This window comes from Anoplolepis gracilipes, chromosome 12 (assembly GCF_047496725.1).
Source record: "Anoplolepis gracilipes chromosome 12, ASM4749672v1, whole genome shotgun sequence".
NCBI classification, from domain to species: Eukaryota; Metazoa; Arthropoda; class Insecta; order Hymenoptera; family Formicidae; genus Anoplolepis; species Anoplolepis gracilipes.
In genome coordinates this window covers 3,045,149-3,060,000 of record NC_132981.1, presented here as the reverse complement: position 1 = coordinate 3,060,000, position 14,852 = coordinate 3,045,149, and the positions used below count along the sequence as shown (strand labels likewise).

The window sequence follows — 14,852 nt, the reverse complement described above, 5'->3', positions numbered from 1 at the left end:
CTTTCATCCAGCTCGCGAGTGAATCACGAGCTTTGCAAGTAATTTGTAAACCGGGTCGTTCGAAATGTTATTTGTAAATGGCATTTTAACGCGAATCGCGCGGGGTATTCGAATGTAAATCGCATACGATACATCTTAAAAGTCGGACAGTACTGCTTAAGAGAGCGAATGTTTTCGAACAGCGCAAGTGGTATAACTGCCGCACTAACATTATATATATATATATATGCTTGTTTAATAACGCAGAACTCGCGCGGTTGTTATGAAAGTGCTAGAGTATAACGCGCATTAACTTTCCTCTTACGTTCTAGAAAAACTGAAAGCTATCAGTAAATCAGGTTTCTCTCTCGTAAAATGTACGAAAATAATAATTTTTAAAAATAATCACTGCATCGCAGTGAACCTGGGAAAGTCCAAATTATACTCTCATCTTAAAAGAGTATTTTATTTATCTTTATTATATCTTCCTCAAAAATAAGTGACACAAAAGGATTCTTTTATTGTTAATTTAAGAGAAAAATTTTCCAAAGAGTAGAGATATTCTTTTAATATGTAAGGATATACACTAAATGGATTATTTTTTATTATTATATTATTCACCATTTAGATTTATTAATCCCAATGATAATAACAAAATAGTTTTGCAAATGACATTTATATTACATTTACTATTTATTAAAATTTTGACAAAGTTAAATATATAGTTTTTATTTAATTTATAAATAAGATTTCGAAAAAATAATATCATAAAATATCATAAAAAAATATCCTTGTTTACCCTTATCAAAAATATCTAGGAGAAAGACTTATAATAAAGACTTACAAAGTACACATTTCAAGAATACAATTTTTTCGGTACAGATAAATATCACGGGAATAAGACTCGCGATTCTGACAGTCCTCCATCGAGGCAAACGACGTCTTTAAAGTTGTCTATATAGCGATTCGATCGATGCTCCAAATGACTGGTTTCACGATGAATCTTTTACGATCGTTCGTCATCATCTCTTGACAAAGTGTTAGACGCGAGCGAGAATGCCCGCCTCCAGTGCTTCTATCAATCGTCGTACTTTTCTCGAGAGACACGGCAATTAAAACTTCCGCGTGATTATTCCGTTACGTGAAGAAGGTATTATATCGTGAACGCGAAGCGGTAGAGAAATATAATATTGATGGCACGATTAGAAATTGTTACTCTTATTTCTTTACTTTTAATAACACATTATATTAATAATACATATTTTATGTATGTTTACTTAATTGCATTAAATAAATTATTTAAATGTATTATTTAAATAAATTATTTAGATATATTATTTAAAGATTGTTTGAATATATGTTATATGAATATTTTTCAAGAGCAATTTAAATTAATTGAGTCGAATCTAACAATAAGTAAATCCAAGAAGTAGAGGAAAGTTTAATAGAAGAATTGCGTTCTATTATTACACGCTGAGATTGTTCTTGAAAGACTGAGATATACTTGGTATTATCTACTGCGCGTTTATCGGATTACTCATCAAGTTGCTTCGATCTTTAAAACCACGCGCGATTACTGAAAATATTAAGCACAACCGCGATGCGCTTTTCATGTACATACAAGTGAATGAAATTGAGATATCTATAAATATATTTAAGTTTATAAAATAAAACTGTTTCTTATATAAGATTATATAACACCAGTCTCTTTCATATTTTTGTAATAGTTTAGATAGCAAAAAAGAAAGAAAATTCTAATTTATTTAAAAAATTATAACCTTATTGTTAGATTAATTATTTCACATACCAAAGAGAAAACTCTGTTTGCTTGCCACGAAAACAGAAATAAACATAAGTGTGTTTAACAGAAAAATACGCAGTATATTTTTGCGTGCGATGAATATGTAGTCGAATTACTTCATTGCTCTTTCGCAATGAAAAATAATTCCGGGATTTAATTCGAATCCTAGCCAGATCTTCCAAAAGAATCATAAATTTTTGTTGGGAAAGATTCAGAACAGAAGCGTAAAATTTTACAAACGTAAAATTCTAAGCATAAAAAAAAAAAAACAAATCTTATTTTATCGTCTTTAATATTTATTCAAAATTATTTTGATTTCCATTCAATATTGTAATTAAGCAGAATATTTAAAATATTTTATTCTGATAGAAATTTATATTTATGTATGTATATAATGGTTCAATTAGATATTTAATTTTTATTAAAGCTTTATATTAATTATACAAAGCTAAAAAATTAATTAAATATTTTCTAAATTTCCTATGAAATAAAAAAAAAAACAAATTTTAAGATGAAGAAATGTTAACATTTTTTTATCTTATAATTAGTAGTTATGCTCCAGGCTTTATGTCTAGTCTGTGGCGGAAATTTAAATGCGAGAAAATCGATGCGCCATATAAAACCGTAAACAAAGAGAAACAATATATTTTTATTTCATTGAAAGAATTCAATAACTGATATAAAATGGGATTTCTCATTCGATTCCATAAAAGTATACGATTTTATTTAAACTTAAAAAATGCTAAAAAATAAAAGATGCTAATTTTCACATTCGTTTTTGGATTTCAGATCGAAAATCTTTATTTAGGATAAAAAAAAAAATGAAATTTCTTATTGTTATCAAGTATCTACAATATACCTCTATTTGGGAAAAATTTGGCCCTTTTTAATCGGAATGCTACGCTGCGTCTGGGAAAATCTTGGGAAATGTCTATGCAAGCCCCGCCATTCGCAAGGTAACGGTATGTATTACTGCGTATACACACAGTTTTCATTCCTCACAATCGAGAGATTTCATACGGTTCGCCTCACATTCCGATCGCGCGGAAGAATAAACCCGCGAATCGGCAAACGCGCCGCCTGTCATTAATTGCAACATTGAGAACTGGTTCCGCGCGAATATATAATGTATGCGCGTCTTAACGAGGCGGATGATTATTCTACGAAGGTGAACATTATAAGAATTATTGAAGAACGCACGTCGTGTCTACCTGTGCAGAAAAATCGAGTGCTTATGCTTACACCATCCTTCAAATTCAATTAGAGAAGTGCGCGAACGCGACGGCTGGAAGGATCTCTCGATCAGCTTATTATTATTATTATTATTATTATTATTTGTTTACTTATTTATTTTCTTTATATATTGTTTAAATATTTTTTTCTCTATTCAATATTTATTTTTATTTAACCAGGGATTGAAAGATGTGATTTTAATATATAATATAAATTTAATTAACTATGTTTCGTGCTCTCCTAAATATTGTTCGATACTCTTTGCCATTCTTCTTCTATTGTAACGATTTTAGGTAAATGACAATGCAAGATTGACATACTTTCTTCCCATTCGTTTCGACCGTTGTTGAATATTATGTATGAATGTTAAAACACGCTGAAGAACACGCGTGCAAGAAGACGGGCGCAAAAATGTGGGACGCTCGAGACGGGGGTGGACAGAAGACGCTCAGTTGCTGTCCGCGGCCGGCACAATGGCCATTGAAAACAGAAAATAAGCGCCATTGTTCGGCGCTTTTCAGAATCGATATTTGCCAGTATAACATCGACGCGCGCGTCGCGGGTATGCGGCGGCGGCATGATTTGAAGCGCAGATTAAAAATAAAGGGGACACACACGTCGATGCGCGCGGGGGCCTGTGTGTGCTCGATCTAACCGTGCGTATGTATGTACGTTAACATCGCGACACCATGACAGAGATAAACCACGTGACGGTGCACCACACGACGGGCGGGGAACAAAGGCAAAGGCAAACGCAAACGCAAACGCAAACGCACTGTGCTGCTTTTGTCTTTTTTTTTTTTTTTTTTTTTTTTTTTCGCCAGTAATTGGTAGCGTTGCGTCTTCGCGAGCGGCCCGCAAAAGTGTCGCTGATAACGATTGTTAAATATGCGAATACGAGAACAATGAACGATTGAGCGGTTAAGTTCGCATACCGCTTCCTTTTCAAACGAAGCATTATGTTTGGACACGTTTATACATAATGTTCTTTATTTTATTAAATATTTAAACTTTGTGAATTCCTTAATATTTATCTTTATCATATTAATTTTTATGTATGATGAGAGATAGAGAGAAAGAGAGACAGAAGGAGATGTCTCTTTTTTCTCTTAAAAATAAATTAATAATCGTCTGACTAGTATTGACAGTTCTCACTTCTTCAGAAACAGCTAGAAATTTATTTTCATAAAATATTATGTCTCATATTATGTCAATATTACGTCTCTCCTTTAATACTGGATATAACATTAGCAAGATTATAATTTTATTTTATTTCTATTTATTTTACTCCGTAAAATTTATAGAAGCTTAAAAATCATTTTATAATTTCCATCTTTCAGCAGAAGCACACGTGTAACCTTTGAGATATAGAGATGCGACAAGAAGCATTAACGTCGAGTAATTTCTTCAACATGAAACGAATGATTAAAGTGATGCATCTTTCACGGTAATATGTCATACGTTCTGTCTTCTATCCGAGGAGCATATTTATGTTACGCTTAAGCATACTCGGGTCGGGTCTTTGTGCGAGTTCGATCCCGGTGGTACAGTTCGAGTAGCCGGTCTGTGTGTTTTCCGATGTAGAGCCAGCCACGTGGACGAGGAACAATTGTCGCTGTCAATCGTTTTGTTACGTTCAACCGGCGACAACATGCATTCGACATCCATTACGTCATACATGCACGTTTTCCACTTGGATTGGCCCAACGGTGACACAGTTTGTTGACAGATGTGATTCGATTTGATAAATATTTTTGAACATAGACTGCTTGCTTCTCTGTTGCTTTGCAACGAGAGATTAATGTACAGATATCAAGCGCAAATTGATTTTGAAGCTTGAGATGCTATTTCTAAAGGAGATAAATAATTAAAATGCCGCGAGAAAGTATCGTGAAAGACATGCAAATTATTATTGCTATTATTATTATTGTTAATATTAATATCAATAATATTATAATATTATATAATATTAATATTCAAAACATAAATCATTTTTTTATTGTTCCAAAGTTTTACTAATTATTATACAAGTATTATTAATATTAATTAATAATAATAATATTAATATTGATTATTATTAATAATTAGTAAAACTTTTGGAAAATAGAAAAATGATTAATGTTTTGGCACGATATGTTAGTTTACTATAGTACAGGAAGAAAAGCAAATTTATAAATGATGATTTAACAGATGCAAACTTGTGAATAAGCTCGTTGATGTAATGCAGTAAAGTAATTAAAGAGCACATTAATTATGTCCTAGTTAATGTGAAATTTCTCATCGAAATTATCCACAAATAATAACCGTTATAAATTCGGTAAAGCATCGAATCAACGCCTCCGAGTCGCCTTATCGAAGGAGAACCTGATTTAATACGGAATTAGATGTAGCGATGGTTGCACGCGAACATTGCATTATTATTGCCGCGGACACTATTATGTAGGCTGATGTGGAATTCGAAAGAAAAACGAATCGCATGTATGTGCGCAGCGCGTGACATCAATCGTGGGTGCAATCGCGCGAACGATCTCGAGACGATAACGCCCTAAGTATCGTTTTTAATTGTACGACGTCATTTTTAGCGCGAGACGCGATTCTCCGCATTTCGCCGCGAGGCGAGACGAAATGAAACCGGCCGACACGCGAAACATCACTCTGTGTCAGTGTCTCGGGACAAGAAAAACGCAGTTGCAGTTCCGCGAGACACGCGCGCGAATCGTACGGTAAAATTTTAAATTCGCTTATATGCACATGTGTGTGTGTGTACTTTTGATTATCCGTCGTAAGTTGGCAGTGATGAATGTGTTGAATTTCGGACGTCTCGGAAAATTCTCAAGCAAGCGAAGCGAGCGCTTGAGATCAAAATTATCCTAAAATTCCCTTTAACGTACAGATTTATGATTCTAGGAAAACACTCTCCAAAAATGAAATGATTGAAAGATTTATAACCAGAATATCTGCATATTTATATACGGTTTATATGTGATTTATAAATATTATATATTGCATAAAATAGCACATACAGTATGTATATATATATATAAATCTTTTCTAGCTATATACTTTTTATAATATATATAGAAATAGACAACTTTTATATAATTTATATGTAAATTTTTTCCAATGAATTTATTAATATTATATCTTATATATTTATATTATATATTTTATATGCTAGCTATATATTTTGCATGTATAATATACATATTCATTTTTTTATCCAATCACTGTGTTAATAATCCCAATCTGTATCATTTCTCAAAATTTATTGTTTTAGAAATCAATGAAAGTATAAAATCGTGCATATACAAAAAGAGTTAAAATGAGATAAATGGCAGTTGCTACTTTTCCATTTATAATATAATATTAATTACATTATAGAATTCTGAGACAGTTATATTGATCCATATTTTGGCTCGCGCGAAATGACACTTTGCAAATAATATTTCTGCAAAAAACATAGAATAAGAGAAAAATTACGAGTAATATTATTATTATTAGAAGCAAATTGATGAAATAAAATTATATCCTCTTTTTCACACCTGTACTTTATGAAAAGAAAATAATTTTACGAAATTAGAAAAAAAAAAATATAAAGAAATAAAAGAGCAGAAGGAAAATGATGATGTCGAGCGATTGTATGTTGATTAAAGGACATCATGTTTGACTAGCATAAGATTGCAACAGAAATGTTAATTGTCGCTCTCGCCTAACGATTATAATTCTACCATTTTTGTTCTCGCTCGGAATCGCCGTTGGAAGCGCCAACGATGCAATGTCTTACGTTCACTCTTAAGCACGCTCATTTATATTACCATCGCGCGAACGCATTGCCCCTCGTATAATTTCCGATCCGTTACGCCGAGTTCTAGAAAAAGGTGGGCGATATCGTTCATTCGATCGATCGATCCTCCTCTCTCTCTCTCTCTCTCTCTTTCCGCGAACGGAATCGCGCACGGCATTTTCGTCGACGGATCGTCATCTCACGACGACGACGGCGGTGGCGGTGGCGACTGTTGCATCGCTTGATACCGGAAGCGACGATGATCGCATTATTAATTAACGCGTGGTCTCATCACGGGTTACACGACCGGCTACAGAAACGATGTACCCAGAGTATCTCTGTAGTATAGCTCGGCGATCCCTGTACAGTAAGTTGCATGCGGTACATGCGGTACAGAAGTACGTGCTCGTCGGGGCTGACCCCCGATATTTATAGCACCTCATCGGTATGATAATTGCGTGTGTATATATCGCAATTTTACAAACAAACTCTTACTACTTGTTTTAATTAACTCTAGGATATTATTTATTCGCGGTGTGTATGAATCGCGATCCATCAGGCAAACATTGGATGTGTGTTCGCCGTTAATTATCAACAAATATAATCGGGAAATGTAACAGAAATATAATCATGTAACACACATTAATCGATAAATATGCCGATACTGTAATGTACATTCAAATCTTAAAGGAAACGGGAAAAAATGACGTCGTTTATTTTTTAACCATTCGCTTCCTCGACGATAATTGTATCTTTCCTTAAATTAGAGCAGATGGTAAAATCGCGAGATAAATACGGGCATGGAATCTCGATTTTACCGTCTATGGAATTAATTTATTCACATTGATAGAACGTTGAAATCGCGGAGGGAAAAAAAATCCGTTTGGCGGCCCGAGTTCTATCACTATTCCCCCCCCCTCTCTCTCTCTCTCTCTCTCTCTCTCTCTCTCTCTCTCTCTCTCTCTCTCTTCTCGCGATACGTATCTTCCATCGTGACGCGAGGTAGGTAGTATTTCTGAATTTCCGTGACGGATCGTTTCCTTGGAACATCGTGAACGATCCGGCCGGGCTTGATCGATCGGCGCGAGCGCCGTCCTTGAAGTGATCGTCCTGTCTTTCTCTCTTTCTCTCTCTCTCTCTCTCTTTCTTTCCGAACGAGCGAATGAACGAGTGAGAGGCAGCAGGCCCCTCTGCCAGGAAGGGACGGGCGAATCGTGACAACGAGAGTTAGAAGTTTCTTTGTCGCGTTAGAGGCATGTGCATGTATATATGTATATGTGTGCGAGTGTGTGTTGTGTGTGTGTGTGTGTGTGTGTGTGTGTGTGAGATGGCATTCGGCAGCGCGGTCTAGGCAAGATGGCGTGAAGCAGAGAGAGAGAGAGAGAGAGAGAGAGTGGGGCTGGACGCAGGGTCCACAGGCAGAAGGGGGCCCGCGGGCCGGGCTGGACCGCGGGGGACAAGGGGGACGATTTCAGGCTGTTGGAGGCCGCCCGGTTCCCCCCGAGTCGCATTAGAGAATGCTCGAGGATTATTACTCGCTCTCTCTCTCTCTCTCTCTTTCTCTCTCTCTCTCTCTCTCTCTCTCTCTCTCTCTCTCTCTCTCTCTCGCGGCTGCGTGATCCTCCGGCATTCGCATAATAAATCCGTGCGCGCCGATTGCAGGACGATTTCTAATGCGTTGTCCGTACCCTCGAACCATCGGCATTCCGGCGGATTTATCGCGTTGCGCGTCATTTTTGCGACGCCATCCGGAGAATATTGAAGTGTGACCGCGAAATATTCAAGCCCGAGACTCGAATATAGAACTGGAAGGATCGCCTTTCTTGATCCTGTACACGTTAGCTGTCAAATAATTTTGTAAATAAAAACATTATAAATAATTAAATTGAATTTTGAAATTTTTCGACTTTTTTTGGATGCTTTAAGAATTTCTTCATTTTTTTTGTATATTGAAAAGATATTCCATATAAGTAAATACCTTTTGATTAAATTTTTCTGCGAAAAAAAATCCATTTCTTTGTCGAAAACATCGTAGTTGAAAATTAAAAGCATACGTAAAAATATACATTTTATTTTACCTTGTATATGTAATATATTTTATAATTAAATTCTCTTGAAGCAATCTGTCATTTAATATTCATACATCTTACTTCTACGCGAATAAATATTTCATTTTTTGTAAATCAGCCAGCATATAATTCTCAGATATTAAAAGATACATCCTTTTTCATTCTTAATCGGAAAATGATTACAATTCCGTTATCGAGGTCTTAACACAACGGGCGTTTAAAGTTCATAGGTTCTCGCAACTAATTATAAAATAACTCCCTCCTGTAATCGCGTCGTGATCTAGTCGACGTGCTAAACGCATGTTATATCGCCTTGAAGGACAATCACTAGGAATCGCTTGAGAAATTTAACGAATTGAGTCAGAAAAGTATATAAGTGCAGTATATAAATGCACTTCTAGATCCAATGACGACAGGCTTCCTTTACCAAGGAGACACTGTTTCCGCGTAAGTTCCACATACTTTTTTTTTCGCGATTGATTTTTAATTCGGAACCAAAGTTCACATTTATCCGTCGTTAATAATAAATGCGTTGGCAATAAGTTCGAGATCTTTTAAATATGTAACGTATCAAGTTGTATAATTTTGCGGAAAAAAATGATTTCTCGGTATCAAGTTAACTTATCTTACTGTGTGAATTTTTACAGTAAAACAATTATAAAAATGTTACATAAAAAGATTTCTGATACTCTAGCGCGTTCAAAGCAGTTCCTAAAATAATGAATTATACAATCAAGATTTTATTTACGACCGATACATGGAACGATGCGACAATCTTGCTGAAGTGATAATTAAGATACAAATGTACGCGCATAAAGTGCATTGATAAATGATTTGTGGAAAATATCGTAATAGGAAAAACTTGATTAAATTATTCACATCATATACTGATATTGTTAGCCTAGGTTAGATATACTGAAGAATGATTTATGAAAAAAATTGAATTTCCTTCAAGATATATTATACATTATTTCAAATCTAATTTTAAAAATAATCTAATATATAATTGAATGTTTTGTATTTCAAAAACTTAAACGATTAATTATGTACAATTTTTTCAATTCTGAAATATTTAATGACATTGACGTAAGGAAATCTAGACAGAAAAAAATCAATATTCTTATTTAAAGAATAGAAAATTTATTCTTGACCTGTAAATCTTTAAATAAGATATATATATATAACTAAACAAATATATAAATTGCTTGTTCGATGACATCTGATATAAGTAGTCATTTTTCTATCAAGCAAGATATAGTCTGTTATTCAAGAATAATTTTTATGAATAAAAAAACGTTGGATAGACAAATAATATATTGAAATCAAATATTATAATAAAATCAAGATAATAATATTACATTCTTGTGTGTGTGTGTGTGTGTGTGTGAGATGACTATTATAATATTAAAATAAAATTATAATAGTGTTGAAATTGAAAATTATGAAATCTTCTTCTAAGAAGATTATATATTATTGCTTATATGAACATGATTGCGTTAATTAAAGTGTATAAGTTTTAATTTGATATTAATTTTTTTCTGTGCATGCTAGAATTAACACAATAATAAGTTATAATAGATTCTTCTAAATGTACCGGTGGATGACATCGTAATTCGATTGCAAAGAGCTCTTAGAAGACGTTTTCGCGGCCACGGGACGCCAATCTGTTTCGATCTGCCCGATGAAACGGAGACTAGGTCGAGTGGCGAATCACAATGTTACGAAGCGCTTTCGAGAAATTGGACGCGCGGCCCCTCGAAGGGCATTTCGCAATGCGATTGCCGGGAAGATTGGCACGGGATATTAGAAGCCGATAGAAAACCAGTCACTCAAAGGTTATTTTCTACGATTTTATCGCAACCGGCGAGCACCTACTTTCGAGTCGTAAGAGAGAAAAGCGTAACACGGTATACACTTGCCTCTTTGACCCCGAGAGCGATGTACGACGGTATTATATTACGATTAAATCAAGTATGCATGGCCAATAAGGCTGCGGTGGTTAATTAATCGCGATACTTTATGGCAGAAGCGAGCCGTCGAGTTAAAAATTATCATTAAGACGGCGGTAAAGCGTAATAAACAAAGTTATTCGCGACGCGTTGTTACATCGTTTTTATGACAAATTTCCCATTTATGGATTCTGTTCCCGTAAAATAAAAATTTGACGGGACTGCAATAAAATAAATTGAAAATAAATGCCATCGCTTAAACGTCAGCTGATCATTCACCGTTCGAATATTATTGGATACGAATCGTATGGCTCGCGCATAGTTAACGATCGAGAAGGAAAAAAGAAAATGGCAAGAAGTTCTCGCGTAAGAGAGTTGCAAGAGACACTCGATCGGCTCGCCAGAAGACCTGACTTCGGCGCACATTTTGAGCCCCTCCCCTCGAGCTGCGCTAGACAGATAATGCGTCTCAATGATCGTACACGCGTATATGCGTGCGCACTGCAGGAGCGGTTTGTGCCACTGACTGGCCGGTCCGTTTCTAGGACAGCCAGTTTTTCACGTGATTTTCGCGTCGTGCCTAACGCACGGCCCGGTCTAACCTTCTTTCTTGCACTCTCAGACCGGAGCGATGCAATCCCGATCGGAGATATGCAGTCGGCTCGCTCGATCGACAGTCACGATCGACGACAATGACGATTTTTTTTTTTTCGCCTCGCGAAACACAACTGTCTTTTGCAGTCTCCCTGCAGGTTCCCCTTCGAATCTCTCTCGTCTCTCGTTTACGTAATTCAAGGTTTTTGCCGGAATGACGAAATCACGGAAATATGTACATACGTACGTCGGGATATGCATCCGGCTGCGACCTCCGTTAATCTCATATTCTCGCGCTCTGATTTAATCACTGGCTCCAGCGATACAAAAGTCTAATCGTATTAAGTTCTTGAAGAAAATTTATTAAACTCTTTAGAGTAAGAATTGAGCTCACAATCAGCGTTGAGTATTTATAGTCTATTTATCTGTAGTGTTTTTTTTTTCTAAAGCTATGATTATGATAATATATTATTGATAGTAATCTATATTTTTTACACATATACGTAAACCAAACAGACGTTTAATAAAATGCGATAATTATTAATTATTATCAATTTGCTTGAATTGATTGTCGAGTAATAATTTATTCCATTATGCAGATAGACGTTGTGATGTAAATACTGATTTAAATTATTGTCTGAAGCACGTCATCTGATTATAAGTAAGCGGACTGAAATAGACTATTCTAATCTTACATACTTTTTGAAGAGTTTATTATAATTCTAAACGCACTATCGTTTAATTTTAGTATTTAAAGAATCTATCTTATCGCGCAATATATCTCCTTTCTATACCATAATTTTTCTTTAGAAGAAAGCGAGGATAAGATTCTTGCCAAGATTACGAATTATCGCGTTACATCAGATTTTTCAATTTCTCAGCCAGACTGATACAATTTGTTTGTTTGGAGATCGCGGTGACTCGATCAGGCAGCGCAAGTATCCAAGGTGAATGGAGCGAGAATGTGTTTCCATAAAAAAAAAAAAAAAAAAAACCCGATTAAAATTGCACGAGCTTAGGGTGGTAACAAGCGTCGATTGCTATTACGGTCAGCGGAAATGTATTTTTTTTTTTTTTTTTTTTTTTCACGGATTACACGTCGTGAACACATCAAGAGAACGGCACGCGCGAGACGTTTCTTGAACAGAATTCCTCCCGTTTTAAAATTACCATAATGATAATCCTCTTGAATACTTCTCTCTCGGCCGTTTCAAAAAGTCCCGTTTTATTTACATACACTTTCGCTTCGAAATGAGTATATTATTCATCCACTACCTCCGCAAGTGATATATGTAGTTCAAAAAATCAATTTCTTGCAACATTTATAGCAGACTCGATCGGTGTTACTGATTCTGATTATAAAAATACACATGCATGCATGATAAATATTACATTGTACGGCATTCGTTTCTTAATAAAGTCCATGAAAAATATATCACAAACTGTTTACATTTTCTAATTGTTTGAAATTCATACTTAAATTGAATTTATATGTTGAAGTAAATTTATACAATGTATTCCCTCCATTTGATATAAAATGCTGATAAAATAAATAAATTAAATTTTGTTACACATTTTTTATTTTTTATAATATATGCTAATCTAATATCAAATTAAATATAAAATATATCTATTAAACATATAAAATATTAAATATATCTATTTATAAACATTATTTTTTAACAATAAAAAAATGAAAGTGATTTTATCCTAAAAAGACATTTCAAATTTCTCTGGCTAAAATATAAGATTACCTCTCAAAAATATTATTAAAACAATGAGCTACAAATTCGTGAGCAAAGATAAGCATACTAGCTTACAGCTTATACTGTATATAGAGATTATTCCAATTAGAGCTTCATATAAATTCAAACGAGTGACTGATATACGATGAACGATAACTGCACACTACTTCTCAGCGTCTCTTATCAGCGTCAAAAGACGCGCGCGGACGAACCGATGCGGTTTCGATGCACTCCGCTCTCTGTCGTGGTGTGCATCGCATATGTATATGTATGTTACCATATATGTGCGCGCGCGCGCGCGTGCATACGCATGCACACGAGCAGCAGGAGTACGGGTATTTGGCACAAGGCCGACATTAGCATCTCTACCGGTATACCCCCTACCATCCCATCCCGTCCCGTCCCGTCCCGTCCCGCCGCGGCGTCGTCACGGCACAACTCTATCCGCAGAAACCTGTATTCCGGTTATCTCACTCTCGCGGCAATCGAGAGAGAGACTGGCGGCCGGCGTCCATATCGTGAGAAGGACCTCCTACTACCCGTCTGACGAGCATAGAAACCGTTTGGAAATAGGCAAGGCGATTCGACGTTTCTTTTTCCTTTTTATCTCCCCTCCTCCCCTCCCCCTCCTCCTCTCCCCCTCTCTTCCCCCCCCGCCCGCCGCCCGCCCGCGGTTTCTTTTTTCCTCTTTTTCGTTCTCACCGCGAGAACGCGTTTCCTTCATTTTGCACCGAGGAGGCTTGGTCGTTTTGGTCTGCACAGACGTCCGGCTCCTCGAATCCTTAATGCTTCTCTTCCGTACCTCGCCGACCCTTGCCGAAGGGTCCGTTCTATCGTATCGATGAGAACACATATGGCGAGTTTTTTTTTTCCCCGGAAATGGAAACCGACATATATAATCCCGCCGCCGTTATTCGATTTTCGGCGCCGAATCGACGTCGAAGAGTATGTATTTACTTTTGGAAGAGAGTGAAAAAAAAAAAAAAAAAGTCATTATTTCGTAACAGTTGCTTCTTTCATCGAGTAAACATCTGAAAATATGATATCGCTTGAGATAAGAAGAATAAGTCTTTTATCTCGAGATATTAATCGTCCGATTAATTAAAACGTTATCGAGCAATTATATCGCGCTGTCAAATTATACCGCGTTCACACGCTGTTATATTTACTTGGTATTTCTTCGAAACTACGATAAGATATTTCTTTAAAAAAATATTGACACTCTGCGTCATTAACTCTCGTGCGATGAAAGCCGGCCAATCCGGCAAAGTGCATTCGATAAAAAACATTTGCAATTTCATTCAACTTATGACGTTTCTTAGTGGGACAAGTAATCACAAGAAGAATGTACATAACGTAAGCTAAATTAACTAAATTATCGCGTAGAATTTTTCGTTTCAAATAAATTGAAATCACAAATCTATCTCCTTCTCTTAGTTTTTTCCTTATTGTTAGAAGTCTCTGATAGTTTTTAGTTTTTTTTTTTTTTTTTTTTTGTTTTTGTTTTTAAATGCAGGAATTAATAAAAACAATTTTTTTCAATATAGTCGGGATTAGAAAATTTTAAAAAAGTCGAAAAAAAAAAACTTTCAGATCCTCTTATGTATATACTAACCCGTACAAACACGGCGGCAGGAAAGAAAGGAGAGAAAAAAAGGGTTTAATTATGCAATTATCCGCGTGACACCGTAAAGTAGG

The 14,852-nt window shown here is 35.5% G+C and overlaps 1 long non-coding RNA gene across 3 annotated transcripts in view; it reads left to right on the top strand.

The window, feature by feature from the left end:
• The window catches only part of LOC140672008 (uncharacterized), a 178,858-nt gene that overhangs the window by 158,252 nt on the left and 5,754 nt on the right, over positions 1-14,852 (top strand). The window contains exon 7 of one of the 3 annotated variants that reach the window (XR_012047818.1): positions 2,570-2,742. The exons of the other annotated variants lie outside the window; for them this stretch is intronic. This is a non-coding gene — a long non-coding RNA (uncharacterized lncRNA). The remainder of the gene's footprint in view (positions 1-2,569; positions 2,743-14,852) is intronic. 3 annotated transcript variants of the gene reach the window in all.